This window comes from Toxorhynchites rutilus, chromosome 1 (genome assembly GCF_029784135.1).
Source record: "Toxorhynchites rutilus septentrionalis strain SRP chromosome 1, ASM2978413v1, whole genome shotgun sequence".
NCBI lineage: Eukaryota > Metazoa > Arthropoda > Insecta > Diptera > Culicidae > Toxorhynchites > Toxorhynchites rutilus.
Genome location: NC_073744.1, coordinates 41,550,528 through 41,570,303, shown reverse-complemented (window position 1 = coordinate 41,570,303; position 19,776 = coordinate 41,550,528). Strand labels below are relative to the sequence as shown.

Here is a 19,776-nt window from a genome sequence, read left to right as displayed (position 1 = left end):
TTACACCCATGCCAATTTTGGTTTCGTTAGATTGATAAATTCCCGAGTAATGCAAATTTTGTGTTCCATTTGTATGGCAGCCCCCCCCTTTGAGTGGGAGGAGGAGTGTCTAACCATCATAGAAACATTTATTGCACCCTTAAACCTTCAAATGCCAACTTTGGTTCAGTCTGCTTGATTAATGTCCGAGTAATGCAGAAATTTGTGTTTCATTTGTATGGAAGCCCCCCCTTAGAAAGCGGGGAGGAGTCTCAAACTATCACGAAAATCTTCCCCGACCCCAAAAACCTCTACATACCAATTTTCATGTCGATCGGTTCAGTAGTTTCCGAGTCTATAAGAATCAGACAGACAGACATCACTCCATTTTTATATATATAGATATTCGAATTTATTTTAATTATAACGATACCGAAATATTAATCTTTGGGCACCACCAATACAAAAAATAGTTTCACCACCACTATGATTGTAAAATTTTGTAGTTTATAAAAAAATATGTAAATATAATAAATATGGATGATTTAATAAATAACATGCATTTGGTAATGAATTTATTTCCAATTTAGAAAATGAAATCTCAATGAACCAACACTCTCTGAATATTCTAGAAAAATAAATGATTAATAAAAAATTAATAAAAAATAAGTTTTATTCGAACACAAATATTTCGCAAAACGCAACAAAACTATATATCGTATATTTAACGTATTTAACGTATTACATAAAACAAATCTACACTCTAAATTGCCATTAAATTGAAACTTATAAATTCACACATACTAATAATGCCAACATCAAATGAAAAGTGAAGGTTCGAACATGAGTTGGGCGCCAAAATGTAGCGTGCAAAATTCATGGCTACTGTTCCGACACTATTCTGAGGATTTCCATAAGTCGAGTAGCTTAAGCGCCACCTCTAAGAGGACCACTCGCGCGATATTTGCCCGGCAAAGGACCAGTCTTGTAGCTGGTCTCTGGAAATTGGATTGGAATCGCTCGAACAGTGACCCTCCCGAACTTTTTGACGTAGGATTACGTCTTTCGGGAACATATTGGGGTCAAATTGAAAAACGAATATCGATCGCATCGTGAAAAATGTCCAATTTCAAACGCTTATTGCTCAGTCATTTCATGACGGATTGATGAGATTTTTACATCAAAACATTGCGGCACTCTATAACCATTTTTCACCTTGAATAAAATAATTTATATCATGTAATTAACTATCGAACAATTGAAAAATCTCAACCCCTATCCAAACGTCATTTCTTTTTCGCCTGCTTCGCTTCTTTCGTTCCCCGATAAGTCAAATATTTGCATGGCGAGCGAGTGGGGGGCGCCTATTTCTCACATACCAACTGATATAAAAGGACGGTAGCATTTTTGGATTTATCATTCTCGTTCAACGCTCAGATCGGCAAACATCTGGGCTTCTAGTGTGCAGTGCTCTACAAATCAATCAACACCATACGGTGCGGCAAAGGAGAGGAAGCCATCGGCAACCAACGATGGATGCGGTGCGGCAAAGGGAGCAAAGAAGAGGAAGCAGCAGAGAGCATCGAATTAAATCTAGTGTGCATTGCTGGTGAACTCCTCTTCACATCAACAATTGGATGACGCACAGAAGCCGATGGCGCCAAAGTCAAGAAAAGCATCAGCGAATCCGTAAAAGCTACCGCTCCCAAAACTAAGCTGCTACATCCGACGCAGCAGATTCCGTACAACTCATTAAACCATTCCAGTCCTTCTCAGGACTATCAATTTGTTTTGAAACAAAAGAGTTTATTTTACAGTTTTCCACTTACCACAAAAACTATATAAAACTATGATCAAAACTACTGTTTATTTTTACATTTTCTACTAACAACTAACAGGGAACCATCATATCACGTCTAGAAATGTCTAAAATTTTCGTACGGGCATATTGCAATAACCGATTCATTCGAGGAAATGTCTATAACTATTCGATTAATCGTGCGAATATTCGTTGACCAGACATCGATAAAAGTTACGTCAAATATAATTTTGAATAAACATCAAAGTGCTAAATAATATATTTTTAATGAAATCGTTTTGGCGTAGGATTACGTCTTTCGGGAACATATTGGGGAACAAATTGAAAATCGAAAATCGAGTACATTGTGAAAATTGTCCAATTTCAAACGCTTATTGCTTAGTCATTTCAGGATGGATTGATGAAATTTTTGCGTCAATCGATTTCGGCACTCCATAATTTTTTTTTATATTGAAGAAAATAATATATGTTATGAAACTAATTATTGAACAATTGGAAAATCTCAACCCCTATCCCAACGGAAATACCCACTTTTGATTGGTCGAAATTGACGACACATGCAGCGGTTCCCCAACAGAGACATCAAAACCAAGCAGCCTGGGGAAAGTCGGCATTGCAAATACATGAAAGAAGGGGGAGCTTTTGCTCCCAGCGAAATGTGTTCCCTAACAGAGACATCAAAACCAAGCTGCCTAGGGGAAATCAGTTTGCAAATACATGAATGTAGGGGGAACTATTGTTCCCGCCGAAATGTATTCACTAACAGAGACGTCAAAACCAAGCTGCCTGGGGGAAATCGACATTGCAAATATATGCAAGTCGGGGGCATTTTTGTATTGAAAGTAAGGTGAGTGATACGATTAATTTTAGCAAATAAAATTTAAATTTGGAACTTTAATGTTGATTGCATCGTGAAATTTCATATCAATAACCGATCGTGTATTGTGAAAAAAATAGCACAAGTGTAAGTGTAAAATTGTATATGGTAGCAGTTGTGTTAAAAATGACTTGATATATGAAACGATTTCCCATATGCTCTACATATAGTGTTAGGTGTTGTTAGTCCAATTAAAATTCGCGTTGGGTTGAATAAACACTTAGAAAGTAAAAATTATAGAAGAAAATTACTTTCTCCATTCCAAGTATGTTTTCTCTACATGTTTTTACTGATGAGAAAAATTGATAATTGTGTTCGGTATTGGTAATTATCTTATATTATCTTATATATTGGTGGGTTTTTTTCTTTAATTCATCCATACATATCACAGGAGGTATCTTGTCTAGGATAACAGAGGGCGGTTTTCATCGTATCTCGTTCCACTTCGGTATCTTTTATCTGACACGCACCATCTAAAGACTGTTTACCATCCTTCTGTCATCATCACTCGGTAAACACTGGTCGAGTGAACAAACAATACCCAACAACCAAACAAAACGGTCCTTTTCAGGGCCATCAAATCATTATCAAAGAGTTTAATGAGGTAATTCTTCAAACATATCCAAAATCAACAGATCACCTAACGGAATCCTACGTCAACTATGCGGTCGTGTCTCGGACACAACCCTCCTATGACTTTTGTTTCCCTTTTCCACTTTTGATCAGTATGCATTGCCATAGGGTGGCTTAAATATTATAGAATAACATGTAGAAGGTGTTCTCATTAATAGAAATCGGAAATTCAAAGTGTCGCTATACAAATCAACCACCTGTCCATATTACCCACACTGTCCGTATTACCCGCGGTTCCCCTTCTAATAATTAGGGTAGAAAATGACTAGCGAATTGGTAATATTTACCAAAAAATTGGTCATATTTACTAATTATTTCTCTTAGTGTAGATACAACCAGGGTTGCCAACAATTTTTTTTTGAAAAATCAGGGAGAATGAAAAAAAGGGAAAACCAGGATAGCTCATTTTGGGTTGTCCAGAAAGTTCGCACTCATTTTTGAGAAAACAAAAGTATTATTTTTTGAATTTTATATGCACAGTGTTGTTTTGCAATCAATTCAGGAAGTTCTGAAATCTTTCAGGTAGCCTAAACATTATCCAATTATGGAAGCTAATGTGTCCAGTTGCTAGCAGTATTTGTGGGAATGTATCGACTGGTTGCTAAGTAGAAGCTCACAATACAGAATTCCTCTCCAACATCACCTGAACCTGATCATAATTTTTTTTCAGGTGAAGTCCGGGTCAGTCTGATTGTTTAAAATGACCTGTGTTCATCACCTGCCACGATTTGCTTTAAAAAAATCGATGCATAGATGAAACGCACAAGTCGTAACGATTTACGTAACCATGTTTCAACTGATACACATGAACGGAGATTTTGAACATATGTAGTGTACCTGCTAATTAATTTGTTGTGTCTCACGGATCATTCTTACAACTTCTTGCTTTAGAAACAATTTAATATATATTCTTCAATGAATAAAACACTTTTTAATAATAATTACAGTTTAATAAAAAAAATGCTTACACGTTCTTACTTCTAAAATTCTTGTACTTTGGATGTTATTTGCTGCGAACATGCAAATGAAACCTGTATCGTTTTTATTTAACTGTACATAATTTTTGGTCGCTAATATTCCTTTCATCATTTCCGTTCCAATTCTGTTTCTAATCTTCGTTTCATTGAGATTGAATTGCGAGAACCTTCGGGCATATGATTCTTATAAATTATATTTCTTTCACGTTAACTTCAAAATTCAAAAAATGTCGACACTGTACCTTCGAAAATGCGAACAGATAAAGTACATATAATCGAACGGAAGAGTAAGCATTATATTGTATAAGCGCGGACCGGAAAGCTTTTTAATGTAGACTATTATGACAGTTCTCATACACAACCAGCAAAACTCCCAGTATATTTATATGGATTTTTTTTTTCTGAGCAAAAAGTAAAAAGTAAAAAATGCAAAAAGCAAAAAGTAAAAAAAAAGGGAAAATCAGGATCATTTTATAAAAATCAGGGAAAATTGAGTGATTGTCAAGATATCAGGGAGCGTGCCAAAAAGTCTGGGAAATCCTGAAAAATCCTGAAGGTTGGCATCTCTGGTTACAACCCATTACAATTTTTAGCTTTCATAATAGTTCATGATAGAGGAGATGTGTCTGAAACGCGCCTACCGGGCAATTTGACCCGCCTGATTTTCTCGTAAACCAGCAAGAATAGAAATGCAATGGATACAGGCAATCGTGCTAGTCAATGATAAAATCCCACCATGCAAGTTTTACATTTGTAACATGCTTTAAAAAAATAAGAAAAATAATTTTCTTTGGAAGCTATTTTCGATGTAATTTTCTACATCATTTCTATAAGGTTTTTGTTGCTTGAAACCAATTCAAAGGCGATAACCGTGGGTTATATTTATTGAGTCGAGTTCCCAGTGAGTATCTCAGATGAAGAAAATGTTAAGAAAGGATTCATTTCCGTCTCAATTTGATATTTTCCGCATCAACTCACCATCGGGCAGTATGGCATACCCTCGATCGGGGCAATATGCTCGCTTTCGGCCGGATAACATCCTCACGAGAGAAATAGCTTGGATGTGAGGGATGCCAGATGATTTTTTCAAATATCTTTGCATGGCACGAATAAATGTCTTCAAATGTAATCATAATGAACAAAAATGAGCAAACCATCACGATATTTCTAAATCATGTTCGATAAATCACACAAACAATTGTTTTCACATACTTTGAAATGACCTCAGTATGTTTTCACAAAATTAAATGTCTTCAGAACGAAAACATGTCTTCACATTTGGCATCTATATTATGTGCTCAGAGAATGCAGGAAAACAAGAGCGCGGACTGGAGAATTAACGCACGAATACTGGGAGAACACGCTCACCGGAGAAACGGTTTCTTCTCTTCGCTGGTAGGCATGAAGGGAATAGATTGATGGAATCTCTCATTCATACAAGCTGTTTCTCTGAGCTTTATAGTCTCTGAGTGAAACAACTCATGGGCAGCGTTGCCAATGTTCCAGTTTAAACTGGATTCTTCCAGTTTTTTTTTCTTCGATCCACTCATCCAGTTGAACCCTTAAATCTTCCAGTTTTCTGGAATATCGTCCAGTTTTATCCAGTTTTTCATATGTGTGCCCTAGTTTTATTCATTTTTTGTAAAATAAATTCACAATGATAAATATTATCTGTCCCTCTTCCTATTCTTTATGTAATTTTATTTCCTGACATTTATCATTCGGCCTTGGATCGATCTCTGGCGAGGTTGTAATTCGGTTCTTTCCATTTTGTTCAATCCGTCGGTGTTTTGTCGAAAATTCCAAAACGAAAAGCTTTCCCGAAACTTATCAAACTACTTTTAAAACAGCGTACCACTCAATTGTTTATTTTATTTAACAGCCTAGATTTAACATCAGATGTTATAGATCCTCCAAAACATTCTGAAGTTCAGAAGGTCATCAAGTGAATAGTTTCCATTGACTTTCAATGATATGAATAGAAAACCTTGCTTCTGTTTACAACAGATGGATATTAGTTTCTCATAGTCACTCAAAGGAATTTTAGTTCTAAATATAATTAATTTAGTTAATGCAAACAAACTCACCTAAATAGCTAATGCATATTTTGTATAAAATGCATGTGAACCATAGTGTATATTTTTCAAGAAAGCATTGCATATTTTTTCAAAAGTACTTTCTCGAGCTAGAGGAAATATTCAAGGGTCCATCATCTTGATCTTAATACCGAAATTTGGTTTGTGCAAGCCTAATATAAGACGTAAATTAGCAATTCATAAAACCAAAAAAATTTAGAGAAATAGCTTCTCAATACCAAAACTTAATAATACCAAAGTAATACTTGAGCAACGTTGTTTGTGGTTATTTGAGTATTTAAATAACACTATTGAGTTGATTATGGTATATTTTTTTTTGAATTTTACCTCGTATCTCATGCTGATCCGTACCTTTTTGAGGTATCGAACTATACGCAGCTTTGCTACGCTCTTTTTAATCAGCGATTTCATGGATTTTATGAAGCGATAAATACGAAACTCTTCAAGTTTTGCCCAAATAAAACCGTCCCTCAAATATTGTTTCACAGTAATTACAGTTACAGTTTTATGAACTACATACAAATACTTCACGAAGCATTCTATTTCTCAAGCATTGAAATTGGTAAAAAAAGACGGGTGGGTAATGTCGGGGACATAACCGAAGTGACGTAGGACTATACAAAGGGGACAGCTTTTGTTAAATATATATTTTAAATATATTGTTTTATTTTCTTCTCCTACGTGAATACCTACCTATCTACCTGAAAAATTGATTAGTTTACTGTTTACTCTTTATGAATATGTTGATGGTTCTGAAAAGAACCTTTGGTGTTGTGTTTTTGTTATCACTCGATATTCCCATCTTGTTCGGTTAAACCTTCCTGTTTAGCTATTACGTTTGCCACTCGCCACAGCTTTCACAGTTGGAAAATTTCTTCCTATCCAGCTTGTGACATATTGTTCAGTAAATTACATTTAATGCGACGTGCCGGAGAAGCACTTTGCCACTCACTGAAACTAATTGTTGCCTTGATGAGCGCCGAACCGAAGCTGCTCTGTTCTTGATGCGGGTTTTCTGATTGTCGTGAGCAGCTTTGCAAGCCAACTCGAGCACTCCGACGGCCGAAACTCTATAATCGCTGTTAGGTATACTGGTGCTCCGGCACCAATCCGTTCGGCCTAGTTACCCTTGCAGAGCAATCAGTGAATGCGACCAACAGAGAACTGGAGACCTGCAGGGTTCGAGTGAGACTTTGCCTTTCCCTTAACTTGTCCTCCTTTGTTACGTCCACGATGCCGATGCCGTACAACCACACGGGTTTACGGTTTGAAAGAAAATAAGATATTTTTTTGTGGTCCGCGTGTTTTATACTCTAGCGGTACACACTCACAGGATAGAGACAAATCGGCAGACTCAGCCAGAGGGGCGAGTCCAACGAGACGAACGAATGAGCGTTAAAAGGGAGCGATGGCAAAAAAATACATTCATTACGATTTGTTCGCTGGTTGGATTCACATGCAGGCTAAAAAGGGTCCTTTTCAGGATCACAAAATTATCTTCAATCTAAAGAGTTTATTGTTTTGTTGTCACTCGATATCCCCATCTTGTTCGGCTAAACCTTTCTGTTTAGCGATTGCATTTGCCACTCGCCTCAGCTTTCACAGTTGGAAAATTTCTTCCCATCCAGCTTGTGACATATTTTACAGTAAATTACATTCAATGCAACGTACCGAAGCGCCACTCAGTGTCGCATTGGAGGCGATTTGAACCTGTAATTGAAAATTTGCGATGACAGTGGTACAGTGTCGACTTTCAATGTGCGGTCATAATTTGGATCTCTATGTTACAAAAATGTCCAACTAAATAAGTCGCATTACATGTCCGCCCAATTAGCTAAATGTCGAACTAATTGTAAATTACTGTACTTTCAATCTGGAAACAATTTAAGAATTGGTGAAAATTGAATAATCAGGAAAGTCCCCAACTATCAATAAGCTCAGAACTACTGCCTAATTCACATACTCATCAGATCCTGGCAAATAAATTATGAAAACATCAATTTGTGTTTTATTATTATTTTGGATAATGTTTTAGAACGCATTGAACTTTATTTCCTAAACTCTTTTTTGGAAGGTTTAATGGCCCTGAAAAGCGCCTTGTTTTATGGAATGGATCCAATTTAGAAAACTTAGTACTCGTGGTTTTGAAAAAAAACCATTTCGAACGCCCTCGATGCCGCCTTGTTCTGGATTTGCCACCAAAGCAGATTGTAAAAAAGAACAAACTTTTTTCTTCTGCTACCTGCTGCCGTTTTGCGATTGCGTTTGCCACTCGCCACTCGCTGCAACTGCCTGTTGTTGTCTTGATGTGTTCTGTTCTGAATGCGGTTTTTCTTATCGTCGCGAGCAGCTTTACCAGCCAACTCGATCACTTCGGCGGCCGAAACTATATAACGGCGGCTAGGTGGACTGGTGCACTGGTACTAACGCGCTCGGCCTAGCTACCCTTGCGGGGAACTCCATATCAACACGGTTCGAGCGGGATTTTGCCTTTCCCTTCACTTTTCCTCCTTTACCATGTCCAGACATGGCTGCTTGGGTTGGTTTGTTGATGTGTTATGATGCGAACCGATGTGGTGTACGGTTTGGATGAGAATGATCCTTACGGCAGCGGAGCGGGGATTTCTAAGCTGACTGGCTGGCTCGAGAATTACGCATGTGTGAGACTGCGACCAATGTTTCGTTCATTTTTTTCTTTTTCCTTTCCAATCGTGCTTCATTCTATTTCGCTGCTGCTCTGGTTGCCCGTTTTGGTCGGTACGATTTGAGGAGCACAAAATGGACCAATCAAAAATGGGCACATAGTGAATTTTGAGAATGCTTGATATTTCACAATTATTCAATTATTTATCTCAAGAAAAATGAAATGTTATTCGTTATGATAGATGCGTAGATATATTTCCTATCAATTGATGCAAAAACCTTTGCGATCTATTGAGAAATGCTTGAGTTATAAGCGTTCCAAATCTTGCATTTTTTCCTACATGTTCAGTGTCTAGATTTCCATTTCACCCCCTATATCTTCCGGTTAGACGTAGTCCTACGTCAAAATTAATTTAGATAAATCATAGCCGGTCTTCTTAAAATATAAAGGTTTTACAGGATCCAGTTTTTTTTAAGATCAATCTTCCAGTTTTTAAAAAAATATTATTGGCAACCCTGCTCATGGGCATATTATACTTCTGCAGGGCCATTTAACACCGTACGATTGGAAATTTAGAATTTAGGCGCCTTACAAAATAAAATTCGTAGCGCTTTTGTTATTCAGTATCTAAAATACAGAACGATTACAGATGACTGAGGGCTAACTAATCTACGTACTGACGTAGTTGTTACCTTAAATTTTAAGAGCACGGTCAAGATAAATCCATTCTCGCTTAGGAGGTGCGTATTACACACTTCTCCTATACATGCTCTTTCAAGGGAAATTAATTCCGACCGGTACGAAACCCATATAAAAAATTAATACGACCGCAAAAGGTTAAAGCCTCCCAAATACTAACGAATAAGAAGAAGTCATTCATTCTCGTCCGCCGAACACGAAGCTCAATGCCGCCAGTACGAAGCAAGATGGATCGATATAATTTTATCCACTTAACGCACCCCTCTCTCGATTTTAGTTCTCGCTCAATCATTTCCTTCCCGCGATCGAACGCATACAAGAATTTTCCGACGCTTCGTCTGTGTTGAGTGCTGCTCGTGCTGTTTTATATTTACCGATCATGCTGAGCTCGCTCGCCAACAGTTTCGGTTGAGCTCTCGCGTTCGTCGGTTCTGCGTCTGATAGACTGCCTAGTTTGGCGTTGGAAATAACTTTGAGCAAACTTCCTTCCTTCCTTGCTTCCCAACGAAAAGATCCACCCATCGTAACGCAAAGGTTTGCTCCTTCCGTGCGCGAGTGAGAGTTCGTTTGTACACACAAGGTTTCCCCTCCGTACGCGTCGTCGGTTTGGGTTTTCCTACATAGCTTGTGCCTTGCGATTTTTAAAAGTCTCGTTTTCTGTTTGTCCATCGAAGGGACCAGTGGGAGGCCTTGTGCATCGGTAAATTGCGATCACCAGATTTCGGTCGTGTACACACAAACGCAAAAATTTTGACGTTTAGTTAGTCGCGACGTGTTTTCAGCATCGCCTCGATATTGGTGGTGTGTGTCTCGCGACAATTTCGGAAAACGCGAACAGGAGAAAGTACTCGTACTCCAACATCCAACAGCAGCAGCCGTGCGGTTGCGCTTCCCCTTTTTGCTCCGGATATCTCGGTACTGAGCGCCCGGGGTTGTATTGATAGAACGCCGTGTGAGTAACACACGTTGTGCCGCCCCTCGTCCCTCCACCATCCAAGGCGGTTGGGAGCTTTTTTTTCTGCTTTCGCGGCGACCAGTTGCTGAAAAATTGGCTAGTTTTTCTTATTTCGGTGTCGAAACGATTCTTCATTCCGCTTCTCCTTGTTCGGTTTCTTTCCCCCCGAATTGTGCAAGAAAACGCACGAAAGTGCGCGCGCGGTGGTGATTACTTCATCCGTTTCGATTGGTGTTTGACTCTGTGTGTGAGAAATCACGAAGTGCCTCTGCTCGATACGCCTCGCGGATAAGACACAAATATCTCCATACGCAAGAAGAAAGCAGCGCGCATCGCCTCACCATCTGTTCGGTGCACTTGTTTGGTACGTATTTTCGAAGACGACGACGATGATTATGGTGATGGGGGCGCTGGTGAAATATGGTTGCAACATAAGCATGGTGTAATGTGAAGTGCATAGACTTCGCACTATCAGATCGGGGTGTGTTGGGTGTCTCTTGCCAGCAATTCATGCTTGAATCGAAACGAATGAAAATCCATCTGAGAAGAGAAAGGATGAGAAAAGAGTGTATGGAACAACAGCTGTGTCTGGAGGAGAAAGAAGAGATGCTCCGTTTCAACAGTTCTCTGATATGAGCCAGTCGTGTGATATCCCTTGGGATTGTTGCTGTAGTGGTTGTTGTATGAGTTGCCTAGAGTTTTTGACATCGAAAATGCAGAGATGCCAAAATGTATGGAGTTTTGATATTTATGGATATATTTTTACATAGTTAACTGATTGCGATATGAATGTGCTGAATTGAATATAATTCGAGCGTAACAAAAATGTTGATGAAATTTATGGTAATACGATAGAAGCAATGAGAACCAGTATATCCTTTGAAATTGTGATCAAACCGAACCAAAACTTCAGCAATGGCAATAGTTTGCATAGTTTAGTTCCTCGTTTCATCGTGGATTAACGTAGCGGATTACCTTCAATCTAGAAATAAGACATTCAAATCAATAAGCAAGAAAACACAGAGAAGTTATTCATGTCGCTGGAAGCTATTAGTTGGTTGTCATTTTGATACGAAAGCTGTTACAAAATTATTTTCTGTGTTTCAACTTGTTCTACTTTTGATGGAATTGAATATTCTCTTTGTTTGTTATTGTGTTGAAGTAACCCTTAAACAAATTTATGAACTGTTTAGCCGTATAGATGAACGAAAAACGAGTCTAAAAACGGCTTCAATAGTACGGAGTCCGGCAATTGAGGCGCAGGAATGAGTACAGGGAAACTTCGATATAACGTACCCTCGATATAACGTACATTTTACCACATTTCCAAAGTGTAAAGGAAAAAAAATTCAATATTTTTTTTTCGGATAGAACAATGAATTTTCTGTATTGTGATGCTAAAACAAGTTTTGTATCGTCAATCAATTCCGAAACACAGCTGGTTTTGTGATTCCGTGAATCAAGGCTTAATCAAGAGTACGAAGGGAAACATCATGAGAAAGGCTGGCATCGTCTTCTGATTGAAGTTATTCGTTAACTTTACTAAAACCGCAACACAATAATGTATTATAGACTACGTTTGTGAGTACTTTATTATGCTTCGATATAACGTACAATTCGATACAACGTACAATTTTGAAAGTGAAATGTACGTTATATCAAAGTTTACCTGTACATCAATTAGAAGGCACCGCTTCTTTTTTCTATCAGTGTCATACCGTTTTCAGTTGAAAGTTTGGAAAGTTATGGAGTGGTTATTCTTTTGAAATCCGTGTTAAAGCTATTGAACAACACTAGAAAAACGATGAAAAATCTTATTTTGTTTTGATTCTTGGAGGCTTTCAAATGGAACAATAATCGATTTTTTGGTACATAAATCAGTTTGCCACACTAACCGGCAGATCATAAAGCGTGTGTTGACTGCAAAATATCGATGCTGCCGCGAAGAAATCCCCAAAATTTTCGATAACACGTCGACCGCGATCTTTAACCCTTTAACGGGACGTAAGAACTAGGCAATGTAATGTAATGTAATGTTATCAACGCAAACTACAATACAACGACATGTTTATATGCTAAAATACACAAAAAAAATCAATGCACAAAACAGTTAAAAACATTGAAAATTGTTCGCCTAGCGTAAAATGTTGGTGGCAATATAGCTGCTACTGCGAGACTGTCAACAACAAAAAATCATCGCGTTTGAGTGAATGAAAATCCAAGGTAAATTTAAGAATCCTTTCTCAAAAAATGGGTGGGTTATATGTATCATATAACCGCAAAGTTGACGTGGGACTACCGTTGGCTTAGTAATCACTTGTTTGTATTGATTAAATTCTTGATTAAATGAAACAATTTTCGAATTCAATGGAATTCAACATATTTGCTGTGTAAGTAAAGAATTCGAACAAACGCCATGTAATGTAAGGCTCGTTTTGATGGCTGTGTTAGGGAACAAATGTGGGTGGGAACAAAAGTTCCCACAACTTGCATGTACACTCGACAAAAAAATTAGAGGAACAGAGTGCGAAGCCGGAAATTTAAAGTGATTCATGACATACTGTATCTTCGTGAAAAACCAACGCATATCGATCATTTTGAAGCTACAACTTTCAGGGTTTAGGAAATTTTACGTACATATTTTTTATCTTGGTGTGTGTAGGTGCAGTAGGCAATAATATCGGGGAGAAATGAAAAATCAATTTTTCTTTGATTTTTCAAGAACATTCTGGACTAACACATTTTTTTGCCAACCAACTCAACAGAAAATCTATATACGTTCCTGTAGGACCTTCCTACACCGAGATATTTCAGTTTGAATGTAAAATTTCCGTTTCGTCTTTGATGATGAATAATTCAATAAACAACCATCGCACCGCAAATCGAAAGGAAGTTTTGAAAACTCCAATAAATTCTGCACAAAGATATTTTGTCACTTTGACGAAAAAAAAAATTGAAATTTTTCGCATTTATTTCAAAAAAGGGTCAAAAACAGGATTTTTATAGTGCTCTACAAAATCGACTATAGTTCCGCAAATATCGCAGTAAATTCTAATGTTTCCAGACAAATTTTGAGCCTAGTGTATTCCTTAAACATCTGTGAACGTTTTATATTGATACTTTCAACCGTTTTTTCTAGCCGATTTTTGTTTGGAGTAAATTAGAGGAGTATTTAATCGCAACCGTATCAGAAGTACAAAATCCTACGTGACTCTCAGAACAAACGATTCGTAACATTCGTTTTCATGAGTTTGTAGGTACAAATATTGTAAGGAGTGATGATACTCAATATGTGTGATACGCATTTCCATACATACACGCACTCTTTACCCACAAACTCATAAAGAGAAAGTTACGCATCGTTCATTCTGAGAGTCGCGTATGATTTTATACTTCTGGTACGATTTGCGATTAAATGCTCCTCTAATTTGTTCCAAAATTTGAAAAATCGGCTAGAAAAAACGGCTGAACGTATCAATATGAAACATTCACAGATGTTTGAGGAATACACTAGGCTAACAATTTGCCTGTAAACATTTGAACTTACAGCGATATTTGCAGAATTACAGTGGATTTTGTAAAGCACTATAAAAATCCTGTTTTTGGCATTACTTTGAAATCGTTGCAAAAAATTGAAATATTTTTTTTCCTCAAAGTAACAAATTATCCTTGTGCAGAATTTATTGGATATTTCAAAACTGCCTTTCGATTTACGGTGCGAAATATTTATGAAATATTTCGGTGTGAGAAGGTCCTACAGGAACGTTCCTGAACCAAAAAAAGCTGGTTGATGAGGTTAATTGGATTTGCTGTTGAGTTGGTTGGCATAAAATTGAGTTAGTCCAGAAAATTCTTGAAAAAAAAAGAAAAATCGATTTTTCATTTCTTCCCGATATAGTTGCCCACTACACCTACACACACCAAGGTAAAAATATGCGCATCCCATCGATATGCGTTGATTTTTCACGACGTTACAGCATGTCGAAAATCACTTAAAATTTCTAACTTCGCATTCTGTTCCTCTATTTTTTTTGTCGAGTGTATTTGCAAAGCCAATTTCCCCAGATACCTTGGTTTCGATGGCTGTGTTAAGGAAAATATGCAGTGTTGCCACACGTACAGATTTATCTGGAATGGTGAAGATTTTTTTCGTTATTTTTGCTATAGATTCTGTACGGTACAGAGTACAGATTTTCGTCAAAAATTACAGATTGGTACAGATTTTTTCCACGCGTGAAATTTCTTACATTTGAGCAAAGCAACAATGATGAACATGACTTTTACTTTTACGCCGCAGCATCGCTTGGTGTTGCTGATCATAATATCATTTACAATGCAATGACTGATCAGTTTCATAAGGACAGAATTCCATATAAGAATTATTTGAAAGGATTCGCGTCGGATGATGCGACGTATGTTTTGCCCTAGATCAACAGATTGAATCGTTTGTTCCAAACCTGAATTCACGATGCTACATGAAGAGCTGAAATATTTTTATTTGATCATAATCATGATATCTGCGAGGAATCTCACGTTGTTTCAATTTCCAAAGCTATTAAATATGAAGATCATTTGAAAAGCAACAATAATTTTTAGGTTGGAATGACAGCACAAGAAATTATCAGAACAATGGACAGCTGTTTAAAATTTTCGATCAACAATGGGTTCATAACCTTAAACCGGATGAGGAACCGAAGAGATAACAAATTGATGCGATCTTTTAGTGGGAGTACGCATACCAAAACCTCGAGACTCATGGTGTGTGTTGAGGGCATACATCCCAACGCAATACGGGGACAAAGATACTGAATTCGCTTGAGTTCAATGAGGTGAGTTTTGGCAGCTGATTGAAAACAGAAACTCCCACACTCCTTCACTGAGAGAATAGTTGTTCGATACAATATGACAAGATCTTCTGGATGGGCTCCCCACCAGGTGCCGGTAATTGTACGGAGAAAGTTTATTCCTTGTTGGCATTTTTTACTCAGATGCTTAATATGGGTCCCCAAGAACATTTCGAGTAGAACCAAACCCCAAGATACTTGAATGACATAGCATGAGTGACCGGTTTACCCAAAAGTAGAAGCTTTGGTTTTTGCTGGTTTATGCCTCCTAGAAAAGAAAATTTCAGGCCTACTTCGAAACTACTTTGAAATAGGCTGCAGCTTATTAAACAAATGAAATGTGGCAGGAGAGGTAGAATTGAAAAATATTTTCTAAATTAGACAGTATTCATATTGATCTGGGAAGACAATTTGAATCCGAAACGAAAATTCATCAAGACAACCAGAAATTTGAGTCTGGAGTCCCCAGGCTACGAATTTGATATTCGTAACCTGGAAACTGAATATAGAGTCTGGATCTGGAATCTGAAGTCCGAAATTTGTAATCTGACTTGTTTCGTAAACCCCCACACTGGTTTACGTTATAAATATATTATTTATAAATATATTAATTATTAATTTCAGTTTCTCCTCGTCCTGTTGATGTGACACAATATGTTTTGTAAGAAGCTCTCCACTCATGGAAGGTGTTGCCCACTTTGGAATGGGAAAATCGAATAAGAAATCATAATCTGCAATCTATATGTCGAACCAGAGTTTGGATTCAACATCAGCAATCAGAAATCAATAGTTTGGAATTCAAAATTCCGCGCCCTGATCTGGTTTTTGGTATACGGACATGTTTCCGGAATTTGTATATCGAGTTCAAAGCCGAATTTGTTCTTTCATGGAATTTGAGTCTAGTATTCCAATATTCCATTCTGAATTCGATTACAGATCCAAATCTCCGAAGCTCCCTCCTGCAGTGACACTACGTTCCGTGTTCTCCAAAATAAACAAAGACAGATCAGTGAGAACAAAAGGGATATGCCATGCATTTTCGCCGAGGGCAATCCGTTCTAGAGGAGATTTTTTAGAGAAGTAAATGTAAATTTGAAGTAAATGCTTGTTTGAAGGATCAAAGTCCGTGTGATCCAAACAAACACAAAAGCCTGTTGCGAATGAGTACTTTCCATTCTGATGAATTATGATGGTAACGCTAATCGATGTTTGTTGGCAGTTGTGGAGATGTCGCTTCTGAATTTCCTAACAATAGTAGCTAACGCTGATCGAGATCTTGCACCACGTAGATCCATGTATCTATTTGAATGTCTCGTCCGTATGACGATCGCTGTGATCTTCTGTATGTGACACAAATTATCTTACGGTTTCTGTTTGATAGACGTTTTTCGATGAAGGGCCCAGTTCTCGAATGAGCAAGGGAGTTCGAATTTGGCACCACTGGCGCCCAAAGTTCTATCCAAACAATTTTGCTCTGAACATCTCACAGGACGGTTGTGTGTCTGTGAATCCCTCCTGTTAGATAACAAAAACACCCCTCACGAGCACCGACTGCATGAATGTGGCGGAGAAGCACGTGCGCCACGGTTTCACGACACCGGGGACTTCCGTTGGTGTGGGTCGTGCCGATCCGCGCTGGGTGACACTGTGTGCGTATTTCCGTACGAAAGAGTGCACCACTGTTGTTGTTACTCATCATCGCGTGAGCAAAACGATGGAGCGGTAGAAAAATCCATTTTACCCTCGACAAGCGTGTGTTCTGACCGAAAAACTGCCAATTTTAGTGTTTTCCAAAGTTATTTAACGGCAAACAAGGTGTTGACGATCGGTTTGAAATTTCGTGTGCGGCCTTTTTACGGAAGTAGGTTTATATGTGACCGCACCTTTTGTGTCGAAACGAGATGTGTGTGTGTGTGTGTGTGTGTGTGTGTGTCACGTGCTTGTGTGTGCATTTTTTTTTGCGTTGACAATTCCGAGTTTGTACATGCGGTGGGCCCCTCATTCGAAATTACTCTTGGTAAACAAACTGAGGTATTTCACCGAAAGTACGAAATGAAAAATTTTCGAAATGCTTTCATCATTACTTCACTCTTGTGCTCTTTCTGTTTCGATCTCCCCGACGAAAATATTTCGTGTCGATTGGTATGAGTCGATCTAGTTTTTCTCTTCGTATTGAATGGTATGTGTAGGCGGCGGCGATACGAAAGCGTTCAATTCAAAACATTCAGACGCGCCTAATGTCAGTGCTGTTGCTATTGTTGTAGCAACCAGTGCTACGGTTGCCACAGGTTTGCGGTCTGTTTTGGATCGTCGATTCTTCGAGGAAGAAAATGTGTTATCAGTAGCATATCGCTCAAAAAAGTCAAATCATGGAAAAATTGAACAATTGGTGAATGATTGGAACTGATAGCGGCCCTGATTTGTCGCCGCTTGTCTTATGATTACTTATCCTCCACCTAGGAGAGCCACTTGCGATGTGTTCGATAGCTTCGAAAGCTAGCTAGTTCTCATCTCTTCCAATACGAAATATGAAATTTCTTACAGGAAGCACACAATACGTGCCCAACCACCGTCTATAGGCGATAGCGATGTGTAAACCGTCATAACAGGGAAGTTCGGGGAAAAAAGGAAACTCGCTATTTGAGCACGTAGCAAGCATCGAATCGGATACAGTTTCAATTCGATGGATTCCATAGTAGTTCCTCAATATACAACATTTTTGCGTATCATCCGAATACAAAAAGAGCGTATAATTTTGTTGAAAATGTTCAAAAGTTCGAAATGATAAGTTCCTAAATTCTAGCATAACATTCCGGAGATTCATCGAAGACAAGTTCTCCGATTGACAGTGTTATCATTAGGAAGAAGCACCAAAGCCTAGGTTTATCAGCCAAACTTATATAGTGTTTCTCAGATTTTCGTGAAAATTGATGGTTTTTTTTAAATGTTAGACCCGTATCTTTTAAATGTAGGACCCGTGTGTTATCAAATTTAGACGTAGGACTACGTGTTTGATGTAGGGGAGGGGGGGACGATCACTCAACGAAATTGAAAAAAAGGCTTGTAACGGAATATAGAGGGATTTCGAACGCATGTTACGCAAAATCGTTATTGCGATATATGGTACACTGTATACCATTAGACGAGACATTTATCCAGCAATTAATAGGATAATCTTGGAGGACATTCTATTTTCCATAATGTTTCGACGAGAGCCTAAATCTATATATATATGGATTATATAGTTTGAGACCCTTCCGCCCTCTTTTAAAAGGGAGGGGGGGGGGTTGTTCTGCCATACAAATTAAGTTCAAATTTTAGGGTGAAATAAATGTTTCTATGGTGGTCAGACTCTCCACCACCAAGCAAATGAAACCAAATTTGGCATGTGGAGTTTTGAGTATGAAATAAATGTTTCTATGGTGGTTAGACTCTCCACCCCCCCTCTCTAAGGAGGGGGTAAGAAATTCCTGCATTACTCGAGAATTATTCAAGCAAGTGAAAGGAACTTAGGCATATGGAGGTTTTAGGTTGCAATAAATGTTTCTATGGTGGTTAGACTCTCCCCTCCCCTTTCTAAGGGAGGGCTGCCATACAAATGAAACACAAATTTCTGCATAATTCGAAAACTAAATGGAGCCAAATTTGGCATGTGAAGGTTTTACGGGGCACGAAACGTTTCTATGGTGAATACACTCCTCCCCCCTCTCTAAGAGAGGCTGCCATACAAACGATACACAAACTTCTGCATAACTCGAGTGTTACGGACGGAAATGTCAAATCAGGGCCGGTGGTAAAATTTGTTTACGATCTAGGGATAATAAAAGAAATATGTGTTTCCCTATCTCGAGCAACGGCGAGAATAGGAGAAACTGAATTATGAAACACATGTTTTCCCCGTATCTCGTATAGGAGCGAGAAAGGGAGAAAACAACTAGAAAATAGGTACTTAGAATGACGCAGGCAAAAAGAGATTGCCGGATAAGCAGGTAGAACACATGGCAGGAATAACTGAAATGACGCAGGCAAAAAGAGTTTGACACCAAGGCAAAAGAGAAGTAATGAGTACCCTTGCGCACCAACAGGCAGTTATTATTGTGATAAGATGTTCAGGTAGCTTATCGCTATGTGTGGTGAGGGTAGAATTAAGAACTGGGGAGATAGTTTTAGTATAAAAACTGTAGAAATCACAGAAATAAATTACTCTCGATTCGTCCACGGAAGTAGCGTTTTCTTTGTGAGTAGAATCCGAA

General features: G+C 38.2%; 1 protein-coding gene across 3 annotated transcripts in view; it reads left to right on the top strand.

Moving 5' to 3' along the window:
• Positions 1-10,131: 10,131 nt before the first annotated feature.
• LOC129775591 (elongation of very long chain fatty acids protein AAEL008004) overlaps positions 10,132-19,776 on the top strand; it is a 108,309-nt gene continuing 98,664 nt past the window's right edge. For 2 of the 3 annotated variants that reach the window (XM_055780524.1, XM_055780497.1), the window contains exon 1: positions 10,132-11,043. The gene's annotated coding sequence lies outside the window, so the exon portion shown is untranslated. Of the gene's footprint in view, positions 11,044-11,391; positions 11,411-19,776 lie in introns of those variants that run through there. The other variant, XM_055780506.1, reaches the window with a different exon arrangement.